General features: G+C 38.2%; 1 protein-coding gene across 1 annotated transcript in view; it reads right to left on the reverse strand.

Moving 5' to 3' along the window:
* The window catches only part of DMD (dystrophin), a 2,107,962-nt gene that overhangs the window by 454,144 nt on the left and 1,628,189 nt on the right, over positions 1-25,629 (reverse strand). The gene's annotated exons all lie outside the window — the stretch shown is intronic.

Consider the following 25,629-nt stretch of genomic DNA (forward strand, 5'->3'; position numbering starts at 1 on the left):
CTGGCTGAATAATATTCTATTGCATGTACAGTGGACCCTTGAACAATGTGGGTTTCAATTGCATGGGTCCACTTATATGCGACTTTATTTCACTGAACACATACTACAGTACTACACGATCTGCAGTGAGTTGAATCTGTGAATGCAGAACTGCAGATTTTCAACAGCGTGCAGGGTTGGCACACTAATGCCTGCACTGTTCAAGGGTCAACTGGATATACCACGGATCCATTAATTTGGTTTTCTTATACTTTTTGCTTTTACAAATAATGTTGCTATGACCATTAACATATAAGGATTTGTTTGAGCACCTGTTTTCAATTCTTTTGGGTATATACGTACCTGGGAGTGGAAATGCTGAGTCATGTTAAATCTATATTTAACTTTTTCTGGAACTACCAAACTGTCTTCCACAGCGGCTGAACCATTTTACATTTCTAGTAGCAATGTATAGGGGTTCTAATTCTTCCACATACGAACACTTATTCTGCATTTAGTTCTTGATCATAGCCATCTTTGTGGGTGTGAAGTGGTATCTCATTGCGGTTTTGACTTGCAAATGACTAATGTTGTTGAGCATCTTTTCATGTGCTTGTTGGTCATTAGTATATCTTCTTTAGACATTTGTCTATTCAAGTCCTTTGCCCATTTTTTAATTGAGTTGTTTGGTTTCATTTCCTGTTTGTTGTTTTTTGTTGAAGTTGTAAGAGTTTTTTTTTTTAAAAAACTAATCTGGATGCTAGATACTTATCAAACATACTGTTTACAAATATTTTTGCCCATTGTGTAAGGTGTCTTTTTACGTTGACTTTTTAAACAACATACAAAAGTTTAAAATTTTGATGAAACCCAATTTATCTTTTTTTTCTTTTGTTGCTCATGCTTTTGGTATCATATCTAAGAATTCATTGCAAATCCAAGGTCTTGAATATTTACCCCTCATTTTATTTTTTTAACTTAAAAAATTTTATTATTATTATTATCATTATTTTGGTTTTTTTTTTGCGGTACGCGGGCGTCTCACCGTTGTGGTCTCTCCCGTTGCGGAGCACAGGCTCCGGACGTGCAGGCTCAGCGGCCATGGCTCACGGGGCCCAGCTGCTCCGCGGCATGTGGGATCTTCCCGGACCGGGGCACGAACCTGTGTCCTCTGCATCGGCAGGCGGACTCTCAACCACTGCGCCACCAGGGAAGCCCCCTCATTTTATTTTTAACAAATGGACTTTTAGCCTTACTGTGCCTTGTCAAAATATTTGGATCTGCTCTTTTTCAAAAACACAGAGTAATCATAGTACATGTTTTTGCCAGAGAATTCTCTACAACTTCACAATGTTTACAACACATTCCTTTCTAAAGCTAAGGTCCAGTATATAGTATTTATGGAGATCTGCTAAAAGAACAGATAGTGAATCCATTTCTCATGTCACCACAACCATATATATATGTCACCACAACCATATATATATATATATATATATATATATATATAGTTTTGCTTTGATCTGTTGTTGTAGAAATGTTTCCTACTTCATTACAAACTCTTCAGAAGAAACTTCTTACCCTTAATTTAAAAAATTATAGATATTCAGTCCCTTCATGTCTCATGGGTTCTACGGAATATTTTTTTTAAAGAGATCAGGTGGAAAAGATCTGTGTTTCTTGTTTTGACTAGAGATGGGGATTTCTTTTTTTCTTTTTTCTTTTATTTATTATTATTTGTGGCTGCATTGGGTCTTCGGTGCTGCACGTGGGCTTTCTCTAGTTGCAGAGAGCGGGGGCTACTCTTCGTTGCAGTACACGGGCTCCTCATTACGGTGGCTTCCCTTGTTGCGGAGCACGGGCTCTAGGCATGTGGGCTTCAGTAGTTGTGTCATGCAGGCTCTAGAGCGCAGGCTCAGTAGTCGTGGTGCATGGGCTTAGATTCTCTGCAGCATGTGGGATCTTCCCAGACGAGGGCTCGAACCCGTGTCCCCTGCACTGGCAGGTGGATTCTTAACCACTGCGGAGGTGGGGATTTCTGTTTTATTAATATAGTCATTGATTTTCATATATACCCAAATGCACAGACACCTATGTTGGGAGGGAAGGCTATGTAGCTAAAAACTTAGTTTAATTTTTATCAGTGAAAAACATAAACTGATATGTTTATCCTTTTTAAAAATAATAAATTTACTTTTTTCTATGTTATGATAAATTATGGAAAAGAAATTTTTAAAAGGAAAAGAAAAAATGGAAGGACGGTAACGACACAGTCATACACACAGAAACCATGGTTTAAAGAAATATTAAGAAAAAGAAAGATGGAAAAATAGAGAAGAAAAAGAAGCAATTCACAAATATGTACATATACTCAGAAGGATATGTCTATTTAAAGGTGGTTAAAAAAAAAAAAAAGACATTCATACTTAACATTTGCACAGAGAAAGAGAAGGTGGCAAAAAAATCACACAGAATTAGAATGAAAGACAGCAAGACAAATGACTTAAGACTGAGAAAGACACAGTGTTCTCAGATTTAAAAAAATAGAGGTTTGTTGAGCAACATCCATATCCTTTTGCCCTTTAGGTTTTTGCTGCTAATGCTTGTTGAAGCTCCACTGTATGTCACAATGGTGGGCACAAAGGTCATAACTGTTCTTGGCACCTGCTCCTTGGATCATTAACCATCCAGGGGAACTTCCAGTAGAGTTGCAAGTTCCCCACTCTCGATTGCTTTCCACTACCTTTTGAGCTTTCTCCACAAAGACAAGATGCACATGGGTCATTTTCAAATGACTTAACAATTAGTCTTCAGCAGGTGGGAACATTCTTCCAATTTAGAGGTCCTAGGTGAAGTGAGTGAGGCATAAGATGGCTCTTTTAAGTACTATTAGGTGGTGATATGTTCTGAATACTCCTTGGTTCACAGAAATAAATTCTTTTCTCATCAAAAATCATGACAGTGATTTCATTAGCTAACAGTATCCTAACCCCTAACTCTTGCTTCCTGATTTGATATAAACACTCTAGAAGATTTCAGGAAATTTCATTAGGATCTGTATATATGGGGATGGTCTGATAAAGATGATGTCTGTCTAGTGCTGATGTGGTTGTGTCCTAATTCACAAACTCATATCTCTGCTCCAGTCTTAATACCTTGCAATCCCTGCACATAAAGTTTGAAAATGAAAGTATGAGAAAATACAAGCTATTATTAGGAGTGCTACTAAGAAAAGAAGATTCAAAAAGATGGAAGCTTTTAAGTAGAGATGTCTGATATTGACAGTGGAGATAAAATAACTGTTAGCAACTAAAATGCCTCAACAATTAGATCTATAAATCTTATAGGTTGTGCAGTGCAATCAAAAAGAAATCAATATATAAACTCTACTTTCTGATCCTGACTTTGGATTCTAGAATTTGATTTAATAATAAACCATATGTTTTATAATTTATTTTTTAAAGTTATCTAAGTATTGCATGTATATATATAGTCCCAAAACATGAAATAATACTACAGACTTAAATTGAAAAATAGCACACCCTTTCCACCTGAGTTTTCCTTTATTCCAAACTCTTCTAGCTATTCTTTTCTGCTATTTACAGCCATATGCCTAAATATTATGCTTATAATCCAATTTCTTAATTTATCAATTGTAGTCATTATCTATTGAATTCCCATTATGGAAAATAAGGATCTAGCACTCTTTTACCCACCAATATTCCTACTTTCTCGTGTGTGTGTGTGTAATCTCAACAGTTAAATAAAATAACACACGGGCAAAATATATTAAGAAATAGTTCCCTGAAGATGATAAATGGATAGTAAATAAGCAAATTTTTAAAACTTCAACATCACCAGTCATTAGTGTAATGCAAATTAAGACGATCGTGAGATATCAATACCCAACTATTAGAACAGCTAAAGTTTAAAAATGTAGTGATAATACCAATGCTGACAAGGATGCAGAGAAACTGAATCACTGATTCATTGCCAGTGGGAATATAAAATATAAAATGATAGAGCCACCTGGAAAGTGGCAGCTTCTTCAAAAACTAAGCACACATTTACCATATGGCCCAGCAATTTTATTCCTGGGCACTTATCCCAGACAAATGAAAATTTACATCCACACAAAAATCTATATACGTATGTTCATAACAGCATGATTTGTAACAGCCAAAACCCGGAAACAACCATCATGTCCCTCAGTGGGTGAACGTTTAAACAGAATTCGGTAATCCACTCTATGGAATACTAGTCAGCAGCAAAAAGGAATGAAACAGTGATACACACAACTTGGATGGATCTCAAGAGCATCATGCTTAGTCAAAAAAGTAATTCCAAAAGGTCATGAACTCTATGACTCCCTTTATATAATATTCAAAAATTGACAAAATTACAGAGATGGAAAGCAGATTAGTGACTTCCAGGAAGATGGTGGGAATGGTGGGAGCAAAGGGGATGGGTAGCCTGAGGGAGATATTTGTAGGGACGAAATAGTCCTGTATATTGATTACTGTGGTGGTCACACAAATTTACATGTGATACAATGGCATAAACACACACACGCACACACACACACACACACACACACACAGACATAGTACCAATGCCACTTTCCTGATTTTGACAGTATACTATAAGTTAAGTAAAATATAATCACTCGGGGGGGAGTGGGTGAAGGGTACGGGGACCTCTCGGTATTATTCTTGCTTCCTGTGAGTTTTTATTCCAAAACAAAAAAGGTTTTAAGAAATCAATATTTAGGGTTTACCTTATTGTGACTAATATTGTCCATGGTTGAGTCAAATATTTTATACCATTATTATATTTTCTTTTTTGTATAACTTTACTTCTGTATAACTGATTTTTTTACTTTTTCTACCTGGAACAGCTTATTTTTTTGTTTGCTTAGTTTTAAATGTCCACATATGTATGTCCTTCCAATCAATTTTACAGAATTCAAAGCCACTCTAATGGTGGTTTTTCATGCACAAACACAGCAATTACTCGAATTGTTCCATTCTCCCTTCCATTCCCCAGTCTCCATCAAAAAGTTCTCCTGAGAGCCCTCTACCCTTTTGCTAAAATTTTGACTGGTTGTTTTTTTTTTAAATGTCAAATTTATCCCAGTTATTAAATAATAATTCAGTAGGGTACAACAGTCCACGTAGATGTTTGAGTCTACATTCTTCTGACATTTTTTTTTGCCACCATTGACAGGTCTGCTATTTTTCCTTTGCAAGCAATCTTTTCTTTCCCTGGGTGTTCTAAAGATCTCACTGTCCTTAATGTTTGGCCATTTCATTGCAGTGTGTCTAGGAGGAATTTCCTCTAAATTTATCCTAATTGGGATATCTTGGCTTCTAAAATCTGAGGATTCATATCTTGCAGCATTTCTGGAAATTTTTCACCCTTAGCTGTTTGAATATTGCCTCCCCCAGTTTATTCTTTCAAAATTCCCATTAGATATATGCTATACATATGCCATCTTCCGTATGTCTTAAATTTTCTTTAATATCTCCCCCTCTCTATTCTGTTTCAAGTAATTTCTTTGGATAATCTTCCAGTTCACTAATTCTTTTCAGATTTTTCTTAAGTTTTTGTTTAAAATGCCCAGCTTTTTTTTATTACATTGATTATATGTTTAATATATAGAAGGCAAATTAGGTACTTAAAAAAATCTGTCTGTTCTTTTTCTTTATAGTACCTTGTTGCTTTCTCAAGGTTTTGACTCTTTTATATCTTTAACCTTTTTAAACATGCTCATTTAATTTTTGATTTTGATCATTCCATTACCTCAAAATATTGGAAGGCTTCCCTGGTGGTGCAGTGGTTGAGAGTCTGCCTGCCGATGCAGGGGACACGGGTTCGTGCCCCGGTCTGGGAAGATCCCACATGCCGTGGAGCGGCTGGGCCCGTGAGCCATGGCCACTGAGCCTGCGCGTCCGGAGCCTGCGCTCCGCAACGGGAGAGGCCACAACAGTGAGAGGCCTGCGTACCGCAAAAAAAAAAAAAAAAAAAAAAATTGGAGAATCGAGTCCCCTCTCCCCAGATGATTCTTGTTCATAACATTTCCATGCATGTTTTACAATTTTAGATTGTGAATTCATGTCTGATAAGGTATTAACTATGGAAACCCTGCATGGCCTTAGTTGAAGGTGTGTCCCTTCAGAAAGTGTTTGATTCTCAGGGTGCTAATAAAGAATACTTCTGAATCTGAGAGTTTGTAGAACCACAAAGATAGTATTAATTCAGACACCAAACATGTGAGAGAAGTTTTTTCAAGTTTCTCCAAGTAGACATTTTCCCTACTCAGAACCAAGGCAGAGTTGGACAAGATTCCTTGCCATCTCCTCTTGCTCGTAGATAGAGTTTTCCCAGGTTGCTCTTTCACTAAGGGTATAGCTCTTTAAGGACTTTGGTCTCTTACGGGGATCTCAGTTCTAATTCAACCAAACCTAGTCTTTCCTCCTATGCCTGAGAGGCTATTAGAACCTGAGCTTCTTGTTTATCAGCAAAACCCACCAAGTTAAGATTTTGTCTCCATTTTTATTAATTATTGCATACATTCTATTGAGCTCAGCTCAGCTTTAAATGGATATGTGTTATATTTCATCCAGCATTTCTTATTGGTTTATATAAGAAGTTTTGCCTCTAATACTGTCAGAAATAGAATGTTCTTTAGACCTGCAGCACAACTGTAATCCTTGGCCCTCCCATCATCTCTCTCCTGTCTTGAATCCTAGATTCCGTGTTTCCTCGTCATTGTTTAATTCTTGAATTTTCATGGAGTTTGTCTTCTAATAGCTTCCTGAGGAAGGGTACTTGTAAAGTAAATTTCTGACATCCTGAATGCTTGACTGTATCTTTATTAACTCTAAATTGAACATTGTGTTCCCTTAGAATTCTAAAGATATGGATTCTTTAGCTTCTGTCTTCAAATGTTGCTGTTAAGAGGTCTGATGACATTCTGATTTTCTATCCTTAATTAATGACACAGTTTCTCTCTGTCAATTCTCTTTTTCTCACTCACTCATTCAATCTCCCCCCCCCCCCCCCCCCGGTAAGGTTTTAGAATATTATTGCTATTCTGAAATGTCACATGATATGTTTTGGGGTTTTTTTTGCGGTACGCGGGCCTCTCACTGTTGTGGCCTCTCCCGTTGCGCAGCACAGGCTCCGGACGCACAGGCTCAGCGGCCATGGCTCACGGGCCCAGCCGCTCCGCGGCATGTGGGGTCTTCCCGGACCGGGGCACGAACCCGTGTCCCCTGCATCGGCAGGCGGACTCTCAACCACTGTGCCACCAGGGAAGCCCACATGATATGTTTTGATGTGAGTCTTTTTTTTTTTTTTTTTAAACTGTGCTGGGAACTTGAAGGACACTTCCAATCTTAAAACTCATGTCCTTCATTTCTGGAAAATGTTCTTATATATGTATATTTTGATAAATTCTTCCCTATATTTTCCCCAGAACTCCTTTAGAAAGATGTTGGGATTTCTTAGATTGATCCTTTAATTTTACCATCTTTTCTTTTCCATTATTCATTTCTTAGTCTTTATTTTACTAGTGCTCTTAGAGATTTACCTTCCATTTTAAATTTAATTTTATATCTTGGCTGCTGTAATTTTCCAGAAGCACATCCTTTTTCTTTGAATTTTTCTTTTTAATAAAATCTTCTTTTTCTTTCAAGGATCTAGTGTTTTCTCTTATCCTCTCTAGGGATATTAGGTATCTATTTTTCCAGTAGTTCTTTCTTTTCCTCTGTTTATGTATTTTGGACTCATTTCCTCAAATGTCATGTGGTCCTTTGTTTCCTATTCATATTTAGGATATAGGCACTAAAATTAATCATAAGGTTTGTTTATAGGGCTTGTTGACAGGTGAATTTCATCCTGTGAGCATGGGCAGATACCCCCAAATAAGAGGATCAATAGTTCTTTTCTCTAAGCCACTGAGCTTCTCTGGAGAAAAACATCTAATCCCCTGTCTGGGAGTACATATTTGCTGGTGGTACTCCTGGAGCTAATCAGAACCCGAACCTTGGGGAAAAATGGGTGATCTTATTCAGTATATTTAGTTTCTTTTAATTCTATTTTCATTGTGGACACTCTCTCCTGCCTTCTTCTCTACCTGAGGTCCCCAGGTGTTGAGCTGTTCTAATGTAATTTCTCTGGGGAACAAAACTCCAGTCTCCTGGTTGGGCAGGGAACAGGCACTAATTTTAATTCCATGGAGAGGGCTGAGAGGCTTGGGGATCTAATTGCTTCTTAGACACACTTTCAGCTCTGTGCTCATCCCTGCCTTCTGTACTAGCTGGAGCCTTCAATTGCTAGGATTTTCTAAGTTCTAGGTACTTGGTATTTAGTTTTCCCAGAGATGCTAATTTCCCCATTCCCTCTACATACTAAAAAAAAATCTGTCATCTCTCGCATTTTACTGTTTCTATTCTCATATTCTTTCTCCTTGTAGGTAAACATCATTTTAATTGCCTTATTCTCATTTTAGTGAAGTTTCAGAATCCACCATTTCTAACCAGAAATCCCTGTTAAGTGATCCATGAAAAGAAAAATATGTTAATAAGAAATTTGGCCAACTGCCATATGGGTGAAGTGACGGAGGGGGTGGCATTTATGATCATTTAAATTTGGCCACTGGACAAAAAAAAATTTTTAATTTAAAAACATAAATTTGGCCACTGGAGGATGCAATAAGTACTACTCTATATTTGCATTAGAATTTTTTTATGATCTTGAATTTCCCAGGTGTAATTTACTAGAAATATTTCTTTTCCTCATTACTTTTTGCAGCAAAATATTTGGAAATAATTTGTAACTTTAAGTTACATAAATTTCTTTTAACTATTAGGTTGAAACTTGCAAAAAATATCCTGCTACTTTTGTCTAAAACATTCAAATATTGGCAATATATGCTTCAAGCTAATTTTTTTTTTTTTTTGCGGTACGCGGGCCTCTCACTGTTGTGGCCTCACCCGTTGCGGGGCACAGGCTCCGGACGCGCAGGCTCAGCGGCCATGGCTCACGGGCCCAGCCGCTCCGCGGCACGTGGGGTCTTCCCGGACCGGGGCACGAACCCGTGTCCCCTGCATCGGCAGGCGGGCTCTCAACCACTGCGCCACCAGGGAAGCCCTTCAAGCTAATATTTTAATATACTGCTTGTGGACCTCCTGGAAATTTTACTATATATGCTATATCTTCCACTGGAGAATCTGGATTATTCCATTTTTGTACCTCTGGATCTTTCTCAGGCTGAATATGTACATACAAGGTTGTACTCTGGCTAGTGTCCTGTTCATTAAAAGACAGATGATATGAGACATGACAAGATTTCAGTCAGCTAAGCCGAAAAATCCACTGAGCAAAATATTTACTTCTTCTCTGAGTTGTACTCTTGTAAATTCTGGCTTTTTAACACTCACTTTGGAAATTTTAGTAAGAGAACATAAAAGAGCGCTTTGTAAGCTATAAAAGACCATATACAAATGAGGCACATTACTGTACGTATTTACAATGCACCACCAGAAATAAGAGATAAAAGTCCTTTCAACCCATTTTGACTATGAGGCCAGAGAACACAATCAACTATCGTAACAACCAGGGCTCATTATTATTAACAATAATGATGATAATAATAAAATGAAGCTACTGACACATACAAAGCCTTCAAAATATGCAGGGAACTGTGTTGAGTGTTTTATATAAGTTACCTCATTTAATCTTCACAATATTAACCTTTATTCCTATCCCCATTTTAGAAACTAGGCCTAGAGAAGTTAAGGGGCTTGTAGGAAGATTACACTGTGATTTTCTGACAGTAGCATAACCAGTGTCCAGACACCGAATTACACTTTCATCACTATGCTCCAATGCAGGACAATTCCAGTGCAAAGGATGGTCTTTGAGTGAAACATAGAAATGTGGACCTAAAAGGGAACTTAGAAATCCTAAGTCTATCAGCAAGGAATCTCATGTTCTGCAAAGCTAGGTTATTTTTCTGTGAATACTCAGCTACATGGGGGCAGAGCCAGAAGAGGTGCCCAGATGGCCACGAGTTGACTTAACCAATAAGGTGAGATGCGCCGAGCCAAAGGGGCATGGCTTCTTTGGGAATTTGGCAGCTGTACTTTTTTCTTCTTTTAATCATAAAGTGGTCTGTTAACTTACAATCTTCTATTTAACCTCTCTCCTCTTTTCAGTCTTTAGCAAATCGCACAACACAAACATATTTGGCCATAACAGAAATAAAATTAACTCCAATTCATTTCCAGGGGACAAAAGAAAACTATGATTTTATTAGCAAAGGTGCATTTCTCTGAATCTTTTACGAATCTCAACTTCTCTATAGGAATTCCCCGTTGAAATGACGTGTGGCATAGTTCATAGTTCCTACACAATCACAACATATACATTCAGCATCAAGATAAATAAGATATATGTTAACAAGTCGATCTACAGTTGCTAAATTAACACTATTAAAATGAAAGATTGCCGAGGGCTAGAGAGATTTTCTACCTGCCGCCTCCTTTCAAATGCCTGGTGGTGCCATATACACATGGTGCTTCAGTAACTTCTGGATGACAATGTAGTGGATTCGGCTTCTGATGCAGCTCCTTTTAAAACACGCTCTGCTCTTTTAATCTATTTTATTCTTTACATATATAACAAAACTAGTTTATGGAACTTCTATGAGATTTAGGGTTTTTTTGGTTCTTTTCTCACACAAAATTAGTGCTACAGAAATAATATCCAGGCTGTCTGCTTTCACTGTTAATGAACGCTTGAAGTTATCTATGAAGTACTGAGATAGCCGAAAAAATCCACGGCTTGAAATATGGCTGGGCTTAACTCTGCAATTTAATTGTAAAATTAATAAAATAAAAATAATCATCGTCACAGCAGGAGCTCAATCATGCTGGCACAACTGCTGGGTGTGTTCTTAAATGTTATTAACTCTGAAGGCTGTATTCACTGTGGTGCCACCATTTTGGAAGGGAGGGCACATCAGGATATCGAGTGCATATTTTAGAGGTTTTCTTTGATACTGTACCATATAATGTGAAGCACTAAAATCAAAACAAAATGTGTCTGCCTCGTGTGAAAATGAATGCAAAGCTCACTGTAAGGTCTTTCAAATTTCAAGTACACGTTTAAACTTCAGTTAATTTACTTGGCTGTTTGGCTGTGTTCATTTTTATAATTACAGTAGCTTTCTACACAGTGTTAAATGGACCCACTGCGACGTGCCAATAAATAATTAGCTTCTATCATTTTATCTTATACATTTATATATTCCATAACACATGTTGGCACACCTATTCACTTACTAATTCAAGAGTCATCTCTTAAGTCCAGATCAGAAATGTAATTGATTTAGCAGTTCCCAACCACGTCTACATATTCTTTTAGACTGAGCTATTAGCCACTGGTTATAGAGAAAACATTTTCTTAAAATATATATTTAGTTTTATTTAAAATAACTTTTACTTTGAAATGGTTTAAGAGTCACAAGAAAGTGCAAATATAGTACAGAGAGTCCCCATATACCCTTCATCCAGGTTCTCCCAATTGTAATATCTTAACCACAGTACATTACGAAGCCAGGAAATTGACACTGGTACAATGCTATTAGCTCAAATACAGACCTCATTTAGATTTTGCCAGTTTTTACATGTACTCTCTTTAAGACATAATTATTTTAATCTAGTTTAAATGCTAACTCTCATATCAGACAAACGTGTTTTATAGCTATTTTAGTATCATTCTAAATTGTTCTAAAAATATTCGATATAGCAAAATTATAAGAATATTCTGATCAATTAACTAACACAAAACTCTGTGCTTTCTTAAATGGTTAGTCATTATTAATTTTTATAAAATATACTTCAATCCCATTAATCTCAATAGTCTGATATCTTAGTAATACGGATATAAGTAATTCAACAGGAGTTCGTTGTGATTTTACTTTAATTAATACTCGCTTATTGTAAAGTATTACTTGCCTTTTGATGGTATGCCCTTAATGACTATGCCACTTTTGGTGAGTGCCAGATCATTATTAATTCCTTTTGTATTCATTATAACAACATCCATCAGAGAAAGCTCATTTGCTATTAATGTGACTATAACAGGTAATTCCATTCTAATCTAGTAGTGATTAACGTTCGCTTGGTAGGTAATTACAATATCGTATTTCAAAGTGTTAGCATTGGACAATACTTATTTTGTGTGCTCTCTCAGAGAACCACAGCAATTTTTCTGGGCTTAGAACTGAAAAGGTTAAAGAAAGGAAATCAACCTAGGGAAAAAGAGGAAAGGTTTCTATGTGGCTGGAGAAGAGACTAGTGGTTAAGTGAGGGGTTTACAAAATACGTTACTTTTAAATTTTTTATCAGTATGCTTCACATATACCCAGAAATATCACAATACATTCATAAAACAAAGAAAAATGAAACTGAGAGGTTTCAAAAGCCACTATTTTAGTTCCATGATACCAATGAACTTTCCAACCACATGGTTTCCCTCTCCCAAAAGACAGATTAGTTTCAATGTTAGAGAACTTATATTTAAAAGAACATCTTTTGATGTTGTCATAAATTTCATGTGTAAATTAATCAAAATTAAGGTTGTATACCTACTTTGGAACCAAAATTATTTTTATACAGAAAAAATAAATCTGCTAAAAATGTATATTGACTACTTATTAATACTACAGTTCTGTCCTACTTTAAGCAAACTATACACACTTCCATTAACATCAATAAGCAGAGAGACTCCCACACATATTAGCACTTAACACATTCTCATTATGTTAGATTGGATCAATGCTGGTCATTGATTTTAAAAATCCTGGAAATATAGAAGTTACTATAGAACATTATAGGTTATCTGTACGCATCTAAGGTTTATAGTCTGTATGGGGGGGAATGCATACGAACCTCAAAATGACCTTGAAGTATATGCAAGATAGGTATCATTAATCTTATTTCATAGATGAGCAGATTGGAGCTGAGAGAAGTTAAGAGACTTGCCCTAAGTCCCATTACAGAGCTTTTACTGGAACTCAGGGCTTCTAACTCTTAGTTTCATGTTCTTTCCGCTACAGCCCAGTGCCATCCTGCCTCCACTCACTTGTGACGGCTTCTAGAGAACAGAGGTAAGAAAAATTTTCCAAGGGTTTCATAGTATCCAAATAACTAAAACAATAGGGAGGCCAGTGGAGGAGAGGAAGAAAAGAAATCAGGAGATCAGGAATGCTGGCACTTTCAAACCATTTCCAGGTTTATTCCTAACATGTTGACTACCGAGTCTGTAAGCCACAGAGTTTTAAGTACAAATCCCACCAGACGGCAAGCTTAGATTTCTGTTGTGCTTTCAGAGACACTAAGATTAATTCAGAAACTAAAATGGATCTGGCCTAGAGATGCAGCCTATCAGTAGATACAACTGGCGCCACAGGGTAGCAAAGGGAAGGGAAATAAATCCATGTAAATGATTGACCTTGGACAAGTCATTTGCTGTTCATTTAATTTTATTTCAAACAACAATTATTGACACCTGCCATGTATCTTATTATGAATTATGAAGAGAAGGAATAATAGGATAAAATCACTGACTTCAAGAAATTCACAGTTGATAAATGCTCTGAAACAGGACTTCCCAATGGAGGTGCCAAAACACGTGACTGGGTTACAGGTATCTCACGATACGGTTCCCCTCAGGGAACTAAGACTGGGGGCAGGTTGGAGCCCCCAGACATGAGTCACCTTATCTGTTTATCATGATATCAAAATGACTGAGGAAATGACTACAAAGAAGTTTGGGCTTTTTTACAGAAAGGAGTGAGTGTGAATCTTAGCTGGGGGAGAACTGGGGCACAGAAGATTTTTCCAAGAAGGAGTGTGATATACCTAAGCTTAAACCAGAAGACAGGCGAGTCCTGGTGAACAGTTCAGCCAGGGAAAAGTACAACCTAACAGCATTAAGACATGTCAAGATTAGCAAACTTCAAACTGCTTGATACAAATGCAAATAGTATGCCACAGCCATACTGGATCATTTGCCTTTCTCTTCTACCTTTGTCTAAAGTTTTACCCAATGACCAAATGCCTCTTTCTCTGAGAAATTCTCATTTTTGTACATCCTCCTGCTCCTTTAGGCCACCTAGATCTGTGTTTCCCCAAATGCGAGTTGCCTAACACCAGTGATAGGGAGCTGATCTGTGGTGCTACACAGATGAACAGTTTAAACTTTAACATTTGTTTTCACATGTATTATGAAGAAAACCACATTAACACACATCAAACTATAGTTTTACTGGTATTATTACTTAAGGTTAAAAGCAAAAAACAAAGATGAACTGATTTTTAAAAGTTCAGTGAATAATAATATAATTCAAAAAGATACTATAATTCAAAAAGATACATGCACCCCTGTGTTCATAGCAGCGCTATCCACAATAGCCAAGGCATGGAAACAACCTCAATGTCCACTGACAGATGAATGGGTAAAGAAGATGTGGTACACATATACAATGGAATACTACTTAGCCATAAAAAAGAATGAGATAATGCCATTTGCAGCAACATGGATGGACCTAGAGATTATCATCCTAAGTGAAGTAAGCCAGACAGAGAAAGACAAATATCAAATGATGCTGTTTATCTGTGGAGTCTAAAAAAAAGATACAAATGAACTTATTTACAAAACAGAAAGAGACTCACAGACATAGAAAACAAATTTATGGTTACCAAAGGGGAAAGGGGGGTGGGGGGAGGGATAAATTAGGAGGTTGGGATTAACATATACACACTCCTGTATATAAAAGAGCCAACAAGGATCTACTGTACAGCACAGGAAACTAAACTCAATATCTTGTAATAACCTATAAGGGGAAAGAATCTGAAAAGGCATATATATATATATATATATATATATATATATATATATATAAAATAATTGAATCACTGTGCTGTACACCTGAAACTAACACAATATTGTAAATCAACTACACTTCAATAAAAATATTTTAAAAATACAGAAATACTTATTGATTTAAGCTATTGACTTTTGGATGGTCTGTCATGCAGCTTTATTGTGGCAATAGATAACGAATACAGCTGCCGAATGATAATTTTGCCAGGTAAACTATTAAAACAAACCCCAGAACATCAGTTACCATCATATTGTAAAGGAAGGGGCATTTTAACAACTAACAAAGCCAGAAGGACATAATTTCAAAATAAAGGGCAAGCTTTCCTAAGAAAGGAAGGTGACAAGCTTACATTATTTCTGCTTTCTCCTTCCCTCTCTCTTTCACACCTTACATTTCTCTGCTGATTGAGGAAATCCTCACAGATCATCTGCGTTTGTGAACTTCTGCCTAATGTAATGCTTTTCACGTTCTAAACCCTCAAGAATGTTGTTGAGTGAGGAATCACAATTTGAACTGAACCACTCACAATGGTGCGCTACTAATTCTGGAACTGAATAATATGGTCATTGCGGTGTACCGAGTGTCATGAAAACATAGAAAAGCGCATTTTATACGGAAGAGGTTGCATTCTCCATTATTTTAAGAATACTACTGCAGCATATAAAGTCATGCTGTGACTCTGTGGAAAGCTGTGCTTTACTAATTTAAAAGGCCACAGTGACTACATGTTGATTGGCTTGAAGGGGGCCTGCCAAGTTGAATTGTTTTATTCTCACCTGCCAGTCTGAGAATTTTCTTTAAAATGGTAATATATACAAATTAATCAATAAATTATTATGGGGATTTAATGTAAAAGGAAATAAAATAATCCAATTTCAAAACTGCCATGTCTATTTAGCACATGTCATAGTGTAGCTTAACCCATGGTGCCTTAGCAAAACATAGATCAGAGTTAAATTTTATAAAGATGCAGAAAACCTCGTCCTCACAAAACATTCCATTGGAATAGAAAACTTTAGGCTCTTTCTATATTGGCAAACCCAGACCCATGAATTATAACAATTCTTTTTAATGGTCTACATCTAACCATGTACATTGGAGTATTAAGAAAACATGTTTTATACTCTCTGGTACTATTTTTAATGGACTCTTTGATGGACTGAATTAGAAAGCACTACAGTTTATATTGTTTTAACAATAACAATTTTATTTTGCTCTACCATGGTAGAAACACCCATTATTTTTAAAAGACAACTTTAGAAAATTAAAAATTAATCATATAAAGAGGGGTGGACAGATGGATGGATATACTATAAAGCAAGAACGGTAAAATGTTAATCGCAAAATACAGGTGGTGGCTATACAGATGCTCACTGTAAAATTCTTTTAATTTTGGGGTATGATTAAACATTTTTATATTAAAATGTTAGAAAAATGAATACTGAGTTGAAAACCTTATATGCTTTCGTAATTTTTATACAAGTGCCACCATTTTGTTGCCATGTCCTCGTCTGTAAATATGATTATTAACCATTTTACTTTGAAATATTTAAACAACAGCTTTGGGAGGTGTGCTTTTCCTGTATGACTTCCTGACTGAGAGATCTGGGACCCCCTGTGGACCAGAAGTCTATTCTGGAGTTTGAGATTATTTTGAAGAATTATTTGGGCTGAGGTGGTGAGGTTAGGTGGAAGGTCCTCCCAGCAGACAGAAGTATGGAGATATAAGGTGAGTAGTGTCTTTGATTTTTTGGCTATATATCTCCCTCATGGGGAGTCAAGGAAATGGGGCCTGGGAGAAACTAGATCATGAATGACCTTGAATGCTACTCCAAGAATGTGTGAGTTTATCTTACAGGTACAGAAGAGTTTTAAACATGGATATGGAGGGAACAGGGTCAGCCTTCATGTTAAAAGATGACTCTGGCTGAGGAACTGAAACTAGATGCAGGAAGACCAGTTAAGAGGCTACTGCAGTTTTCTACGTGAAACTAATAGCAGTAACATCATCAACAACAATCATACTGACTATTCTTTACTGACTGCATTTTATGTATCTGACTAGGTGGTAATCTCAGTAAAACTGTAGGATACAAAATCAACACACAAAAATCAGTTGCATTTTATACACTAATAACAAACTATCTAAAAAGGAAATCTGGAAAACATTTCCATTTATGAAAGCCACCAAAAGGATAAAACACTTAGGCATAACTTAACTGAGGAAGTGAAGGACTTGTACATTGAAAACAACAAAACGTTAATGAAAGAAATTAAAGAATACACAAACAAATGAAAAAAATGCCATGTTCCTGGACTGGAAGACTTGATATTGTTAAAATGTCCATACTGCCCAAAGCAATCTACAGAGTCAATGTAATCTCTATCAAAATCCCAGTGGTGGGCTTCCCTGGTGGCACAGTGGTCGACAGTCCGCCTGCCGATGCAGGGCACATGGGTTCGTGCCCCGGTCCGGGAAGATGCCACATGCCGCAGAGCAGCTGGGCCTGTGAGCCATGGCCGCTGAGCCTGTGCGTCCGGAGCCTGTGCTCCACAACGGGAGAGGCCACAGCAGTGAGAGGCCTGCGTACCACAAAAAAAAAAAAAAAAAAAAAATCCCAGTGGCATTTTTTTTTTTTACAACAGTTGAAAAAAAATCTAAAATTCATATGAAACCACAAAATGCCCTGAATAGTTAAAAAAGAAATCTTGAAAAAGGTGAATAAAGTTGGAGGCATCTCATGTCCTGATTTCCAAATATATTACAGAGCTACAGTAATTAAAACAGTATGGCATGGCACTAGAATAAAGACAGACATATAGGCCAATGGAACAGAGAGTCCAGAAATAAATGCATATCAATCTTCCACAAGGGTGCCAAGGATACACAATGGGAAAAGGATAGTGTCTTTAATAATTGGTGATGGGAAAACTGGACAATCACATACAAAAGAATGAAACTGGACCCTTATCTAACACTACACAAGAAAAGCAATTTGAAATGGATTAAAGAGGTAAATGTAAGACCTGAAACCGTAAAACTCCTAGAAGAAAACACGGGGGAAAGCTTCATGACACTGGTTTGGCAGTGATTTCATGGATATGACACTAAAAGCACAGGTAACAAAAGCAAAAGTCGACAAGTGAATAATCTCATTTGATCTTCCAGAGAGCCAAAGGAGTAGAAATTTTATGAGGAAACAGAGGCTAGAAGAGAACAAGAAATTTGCCTGAGGCTTCAGGATTTGAATCAGACACGTGCTTTACTCCAGTGATAATGACCTGAAATGAGGGACAGTCATAGACAAAAGTCTGTTTTAAGAGAGTTTTTAGGAGGTAGAATTAGTAATATTTCACGTCGGTGTAGAAGTGTGTATAAAAGAGAGAAGTCTGCCTGGACCCAAAGGCTTCTGCCCTAGAAAACTGGGTAAACAGTGGTGCTATTTTCTAGAATAGGGAATAGAAGCAAATATCCAGATCTGTTGGGAATTTCAGTTTGGGACATGCTAATTTTGAAATAATTGTGGACCAGGGTAAGGCTCAAAATATTTAATATCTGCTACAAAAAAGGCCCAACCAATCAGAGCAGACGCTAGCCAGTACATCCTCCCTGTGCTTATCAGTCCTGTGGCCTAAACATAAAAATTCATTGAGAAGTTGCAGAAATAAATATGGAATGGTCAAGAGAAAGATACAGGAAGCAGATAATGATTCGTGAGTCATCTGCTTACAGGCGCTAAATGGATGAAGGTGAGATAGTGGAAGGGATGTGGGATGTAAAGTGAAGAAGGGCTCAGGATGGGATCTGGGGAGCATTCATACTTATGGAAGAGGCAGAGGCTAAATCACCTGGTAGAGAGACTGGCAGATAGGTCGAAAACCTGGGTAAGAGGATGTCAAGGAACTAAAGAAGGTAAGAATTACACAGAGCAGTGGAGTCAGGCAATTTGGCAAGGGATGGGACATTGGTTTTCTTAATGAAAGCAGTTTGCCTGGCATACAGAAGTAACAGCCCGATAATGTGGACTGAAAAGTGAAGAGTGGGCAAAGAAGGGGAGTGAGCCAGTCGTGCTACTCTTTCACAAAGATTGCCCATGAAATGAAGGAGAGAGAAGTAAGACTGGAAGGGGGTGGGAGAGGAGTGGGGGTGAGGTTGATAAGTGTATTTGTTTATCAAGGTGAAGGGTAGCAAAGGGTAAACTGACAGCAAAGGATCAGAAGGCAGGTGACTCAAAAGTTATGAAAGAAGGGGCTCTCTGACAGAACAAAGCTCTGAGTGGATGGAATGCAGAATAGGTTATCAACTATACTCCTGCACCTTCCGTATCTTATTATCCTCACAGCAGCTAGAGTGATTTTTTTAAAAACAAACATAAACCACAAATTTATCAGCTCTTTTCCCAATGAGAATGTAAACTGCAGAGGACAAGACCCCTGTCAGCCAAGCACAAGGCTGGGAGAGTATAGATACTCAAACAGAAGTAGCATGGGGCTTCCCTGGTAGCACAGTGGTTAAGAATCCGCCTGCCAATGCAGGAGACAAGGGTTCCAGCCCTGGTCTGGGAAGATCCCACATGCCGCGGAGCAACTAAGCCCAAGCCCGTGCACCACAACTACTGAGCTCTGCGCTCTAGAGCCTTTGAGCCACAGCTACTGAAGCCCATGCGCCTAGAGCCCGTGCTCCGCAACAAGAGAAGCCACCTCAATGAGAAGCCTGCGCACCGCAATGAAGAGTAGACCCCGCTCACCGCAACTAGAGAAAGCCCGCGCGCAGCAGCGAAGACCCAACGCAGCCAAAAATTAATAAATAAATTAATTAAAAGTAGCATGACTGAAGAATGGCATAAATCATGTCTGAAGGGGAGGTCATGAATCCTTAAAGTCTCTTGTGTGCCATTTGAGGCAATCACCCCTTGTAAGGCATTTGTATGTCTCTCCTTTGTGACTCTAAGGGACCTGCTTTGCTGAACCAGTCTAAGAAATTTCTAGTTACTCCCTGTCTCTTTCCTCACCCAGTGAACAACTTAATGTTTGGTTTAAAAAAAAATTTCTTTCTCCCTACTCATCCCCACCTCCAAAACCAATCTCAGCTATTTCCAAAGTATCCCTTACGACTGCTAGGAATACACATTGAACCTCAGCTCTGCTGGTGCTAATTTAGCCTACAAGAAACTACTGACCAAATTCAACCAAAATAACTTAAGTCTCATTAGGTAGGAGACTTCGCTGGCCTAAATTTTAAAATGATATTTTCATTAGTGGTTTACCAAGTGTGGTTCTCCACCAGCAACAATAGTATTCCCTGGGAATTTGTATAAGTTCTCAGGCTCCACCCAAACCTAATTGGTTATACCTTTTTCTGTTTCTCCACTTAAATGTCTTCAGTGGCAAAAGTCAACAGAGAAAATTTCTAGGAAGGGGACGCTTCAATCTGTGTTTTAACAAGTCCTCAAGTAGGTTCGATGCATGCTCAAGTTTACCCTAAAATAATGGATTTACTATAGCCTATAACTGATATATCTGAAACACAACTATGTCAGGGGAATAAATAAAACCAAGTTTTCTGTTCATCAAAAAAGGTAGAATTCCAGAGCTAAAGGAATCTCCGGACATGGAGTAGATAAAACACATATACAAAGGAATAAAAGGTTAAAAAGTCCCTGAAAATGACTGAAGAGAACCTGAAACAGCATACCATATTTGAAACAGTACATTTTAAAAAGCTATGTATATGCCAAATCTCAGAATTCTTCTTTCTATGTGCTAGTTCGAGAGGCAATTCATTTCTGACACAACTGCCATATGCATTTATATTAATATGAAAGGCTTCTTATAAAGAGAAGGCAACACCCTGCATTTAGTAAACTGATTTCCAACATGAGGAAAATGCTTTACATGAAAATGTTACCCTCTGAAAATGTTCCCCTGACTATTCCTGTCTACATTCTTGATGGCAGACTAGTTCGGGGAAATTGTCACCATACAGTACCCACGTATCATGAATCTCAGAATCAAGAAAGTTTAAGTCAAGGTATTTCTCAGAGCCATTCTGAGAAATTTATATCTGTACATGCATCTATGAGATGACTATCCGGTAAGAAGACTGTGAAAACAAGTTGACCAAGAACATATTCCTTCAAATGAACGCTGTCTATTAATGTAGTGAGTAATGTTACACCTTAGGAATTAAACTCCTCTTTTGAAACTGTCTTCAAAGACAGTTTCCAATATAAGAAATTTTCGTAGGTATCTACTTTTTATTTTAAAAACTGATTGCATCTAGGTTTATCATTTCTTTATTTTATAAACTATTAGAGGCTCTTAAGACTGACAAAAAAAATCAAACCCACACCTTCTTTATCCATTCATCCGATGATGGACACTGTGGCACATATATACAATGGAATATTACTCAGCCATAAAAAGAAACGAAATTGAGCTACTTGTAATGAGGTGGATAGACCTAGAGTCTGTCATACAGAGTGAAGTAAGTCAGAAAGAGAAAGACAAATACCGTATGCTAACACATATATATGGAATCTAAGGGAAAAAAAAAAGGTCATGAAGAACCTAGGGGTTAGATGGGAATAAAGACACAGACCTACTAGAGAATGGACTTGAGGATATGGGGAGGGGGAAGGGTAAGCTGTGACAAAGTGAGAGAGTGGCATGGACCTACATACACAACCAAACGTAAGGTAGATAGCTAGTGGGAAGCAGCCGCATAGCACAGGGAGATCACCTCTGTGTTTTGTGACCACCTAGAGGGGTGGGATAGGGAGGGTGGGAGGGAGGGAGACGCAAGAGGGAAGATATGGGGATATATGTATATGTATAACTGATTCACTTTGTTATAAAGCAGAAACTAACACACCATTGTAAAGCAATTATACTCCAATAAAGATGTAAAAAAAAAATGAAAGAAAAAAAATCAAACCCACCTTCAAAATATAAAAAATCTGATACCTCCGAGGACATTAAAAAAAAGAAGAAATCACAACAGTGAAAATAATCCACCCCCAATGCCCAAAGAGTACCAAAACAGTTTAAATGGCAACAGAATCCCAGGAATACTTCCATAACCTAAGGTGACTATTTTAAATTCTAATTAACACATTTAACTTTTTTTTATTTTAAAAACTCAGTTGATTAGTTGTTTATTAAAACATGTATTTAGAACTATAATTAAGAGAAATGATTATGGAGCAGTTAATGCATGCTGGTAACATCAGTCAAACCATTCACAAGTGCCTCTCATTTTGGCAGTGAGTGCCTTCCCTCCTCAGCTTCCTAAGGCCCCTCTGAAGTTTTCTGCGTCTCCTCTGTGGGCTCTTCTCACTCCTCTACGTTCAAGGGTCAGTGAGGCTTGGGGTTTTCTACTTTTCTACATACACAGACCTCCCCCCGTATACTCCCAAAATTTCAGTTATCATTTTGGTGCAGATGATCCCCCAAGTCTTTATTTCTAGCTTAATATTCTACCCTGAATTTCAGAGCCACATAGCCAATTGCCCAAGAAGATTCCCTGAAATTATTTTCCTTTGAGATACTGTCCAAACCGTACGTATCTTAATCAGTGTCCTTAAAGTGTGGTCTTTCGCCAGCTGCAGCGGCAGCAAGAGAACTTTCTAGAAGAGCAAATTCTCTGTGCCCCATATACACTACCAAATGTAAAACAGATAGGTGGGAAGCAGCCGCATAGCGCAGGGAGATCAGCTCCGTGCTTTGTGACCACCTAGAGGGGTGGGATAGGGAGGGTGGGAGGGAGGGAGACGCAAGAGGGAGGAGATATGGGGATATATGTATATGTATCGCTGATTCACTTTCTTATAAAGCAGAAACTAACACACCATTGTAAAGCATTATATTCCAATAAAGATGTTAAAAAAAAATTCTCTGTGCCCTTCCCAGACCTCTAGAATCAGAAACTTGCAGGGTGAGACTCAGTCACCTGCATGTCAACAAGTCTTCCAAAGTGATTCAAATGGAGCTAATGTTGAGAACCAGTCCTAAATTATATATAACATCTATCTATCCCTTTATCAGTCACGTTTTAGAATTTTCTATATTTTATGACCCTTTGACATCTTGGGGGCCTCGCTGGCCAGGGAGAGACTGCCCCTCCCAGGCCTAGCTAATTCCAAGAGAAGCAAACGACTCCCCGGTGAGGCTGCCTTCTATATGCAAACCAACCAGTGCAAAGCCCATATCCCCACCCACCTCCTTTAGCTCACTTCCACACACCAAGCCAATATTGCCAGGGCCAGGTACCGGACAAGTAGAGACCACCCCTATATCTTAGAGCCTGCTGAAATTACTCAAGCCATCCAATACTAAACTTGCTTAAACTTGCCTACCCTGCCTCACCCATTCCTTCTCAGCGAAACCACAATACAAGAGAAACCATGCTTTCTCCTTTGCTTCTTCTCCCTCCTGAACGACTCTGGTACTTCCCCTTGTAGAACTGCATTGTGTTGTACGTTCCCTTCTTTGGGAATTGTGAATAATAAAACTTCTTCTGTTGTCACTCAGTCACCTCTATAAATTAAATCCTGGGTACAACACTAATCCATCATTAAATATGCCAAAGTCTAGCTTCAAAAACGACAACAACAACAAACCAATTCTGGAAGCAATTCATATCTACCACTTACACACCACTGTGTCCTGTCTGGATTGCATTAATACTCTAGTGAAGGATATTTTTGCCTTAGAATTCATGCTCCTCTGTTGGGCTGCACCCCACAGGCCTACCAGGCCTGTACTTGCCCACCTTCAAGACGGAAGAAAGAGCCCGGAGTCAGCGACCGAGACATCAGTGGTTTAACGGACGGGGGAGCTGACCTGTCGGAAGCAAGGTCCTGGAGCGACGCCCCAGCGTGTGTGGCGGACGGCAGGCAGGACATGGCGGCAGTCTTCACTCCCCGGCGGAAGGGGAGATTACCAGTTGTAGGAAAATTGACATCAGGTGGGCTCATTAGTTACCAGGGAAACCGGCGGAGGGGCACGCCCTTCCCCGCCCCTTTGATAAGAACAATCACCAGCTGCGGCCCCGGGGCGAGTAGTAGGAAAGTCAGTCAAGTGGGTCGATACGGGTCAAGTAGGCACTGGTCAGGACAGGGGAGGTACAGAGAGCAAGAGAACAGCCGCCTGGAGTGGCCTGGCCATACACCCTCCCACCTCAAACCAATTTTCATTCTATATAAAGTCACTCCTCTGCTTAACAAAGAAACAAACTTAAGTTGTTTACCACTGTTTCTCAAGTAAGAAATAAAAAATCCTTTCTGACCTTTGCTAACTTTCCAGCTTCGTCTCTCTCAATCCAAACTCCAGTTTTACCAAGCTGCAATTGTCTCAAAATTACTTTGCCATGATTTCAGAGTTGCGCACAGTATGTTGCCCAGTTTAGTACGCTCCTCACACTGCCTTAACGCCACCTGAGAAACTCCTCTCTGAGGTCTCAGTTTAGATATCATGGAAGACTTCTCTAACCCTCGAGGCTGAGCTATTTTATCATTCCAAGACCTATCTCATCCCATTTCCTTCCTGCCATCTTCCCACCTTTCTGGAGTTCTTATTCCTGCTAAATCAGAAAAGGAAAGGGGATAGGAGTCAGAGGAAGAAGGAGCTGGGAGTGAGAAGGAAGGAGGCAGTAGGCAGAGGGGAGAGAAATAAGTTCCTGGCATTCTTAATCGAAACTCTGAAGGCATGGTCCACGAATGAAACACCTGTAATCAGTTTCACAAATCAGCTTCAGAACTACTGCCATGTTTGTCCACTCATTTACCTGGCATCTTTCTGTAAGTTGACTTGCATTGACCCACTTCGTTTTACTTAGTCTCGCTCTAAGCAATGATACTTTAAGGTCAACTGTTTACAGTAGCAGCTCCATTTTCTAAAACACATTAAATACTTAACTATTAAAATCTGTAAAAGTATCAAATCATGTACCATGTAATAATACTCCACTTTTATTATTCTAGTGGGAAGTGAACACTTGGGGGAAAAACTATTATAAATGTCAGTTAGGTAATGCATACAGGCAGATTAGAAGTTAAATTAGATAGTTTAGGAAATTAATTATTATTTATATTTCCCCCTGTGGAAAATGTACTTCAAATCCCAAACATCTGACTTATAAACTAACTTTCGGGGAAAAAGAGACTACTTATGAACTAGAAGACGCCTGATAACTGACACACACTTCGCAAAAGAAGAAGCGAGTTTATTTTGCTGATTCACAATTCACAAGCAATCTAGAGGTCAGGTGTCTGATTGCTCATTATTAGCTCTTTTCCAAAGTGTTGATACTTTAATTTTACTTTGAATGGCTCTAAATGATTCTTCCAATGCAAAAACGTCCCAGTGGCTTTTTGCAAAGGTAGATAGATAGGTTTACCTGAAAATCAAGACCTACTCCAGCCACAAGGGACGTTTCTTATTAAGTCGCTAGGAGTCAAGTAACTCAGTAACTTAACAAACGTGGGATTTATTTTCAGACTAGTGTTTCCCTAATGTACCCCTATGGATGATCTAAATCAGATTCCCATTTTAAAAAGTCTTTCATTTTAGTTATCAATTTTAGTCTGGTATCTTGTTCTTAATCTTGTCCTTAAAGACTGTTCTCTTATCACGAAGTTCTCACAATATCACCAATTCTCAAACAAAGACATACTCAAGACAGTATTCTC

Source organism: Monodon monoceros, unplaced genomic scaffold (genome assembly GCF_005190385.1).
Source record: "Monodon monoceros isolate NGI ecotype Baffin Bay Population unplaced genomic scaffold, NGI_Narwhal_1 Super_Scaffold_22, whole genome shotgun sequence".
Classification (NCBI taxonomy): Eukaryota; Metazoa; Chordata; class Mammalia; order Artiodactyla; family Monodontidae; genus Monodon; species Monodon monoceros.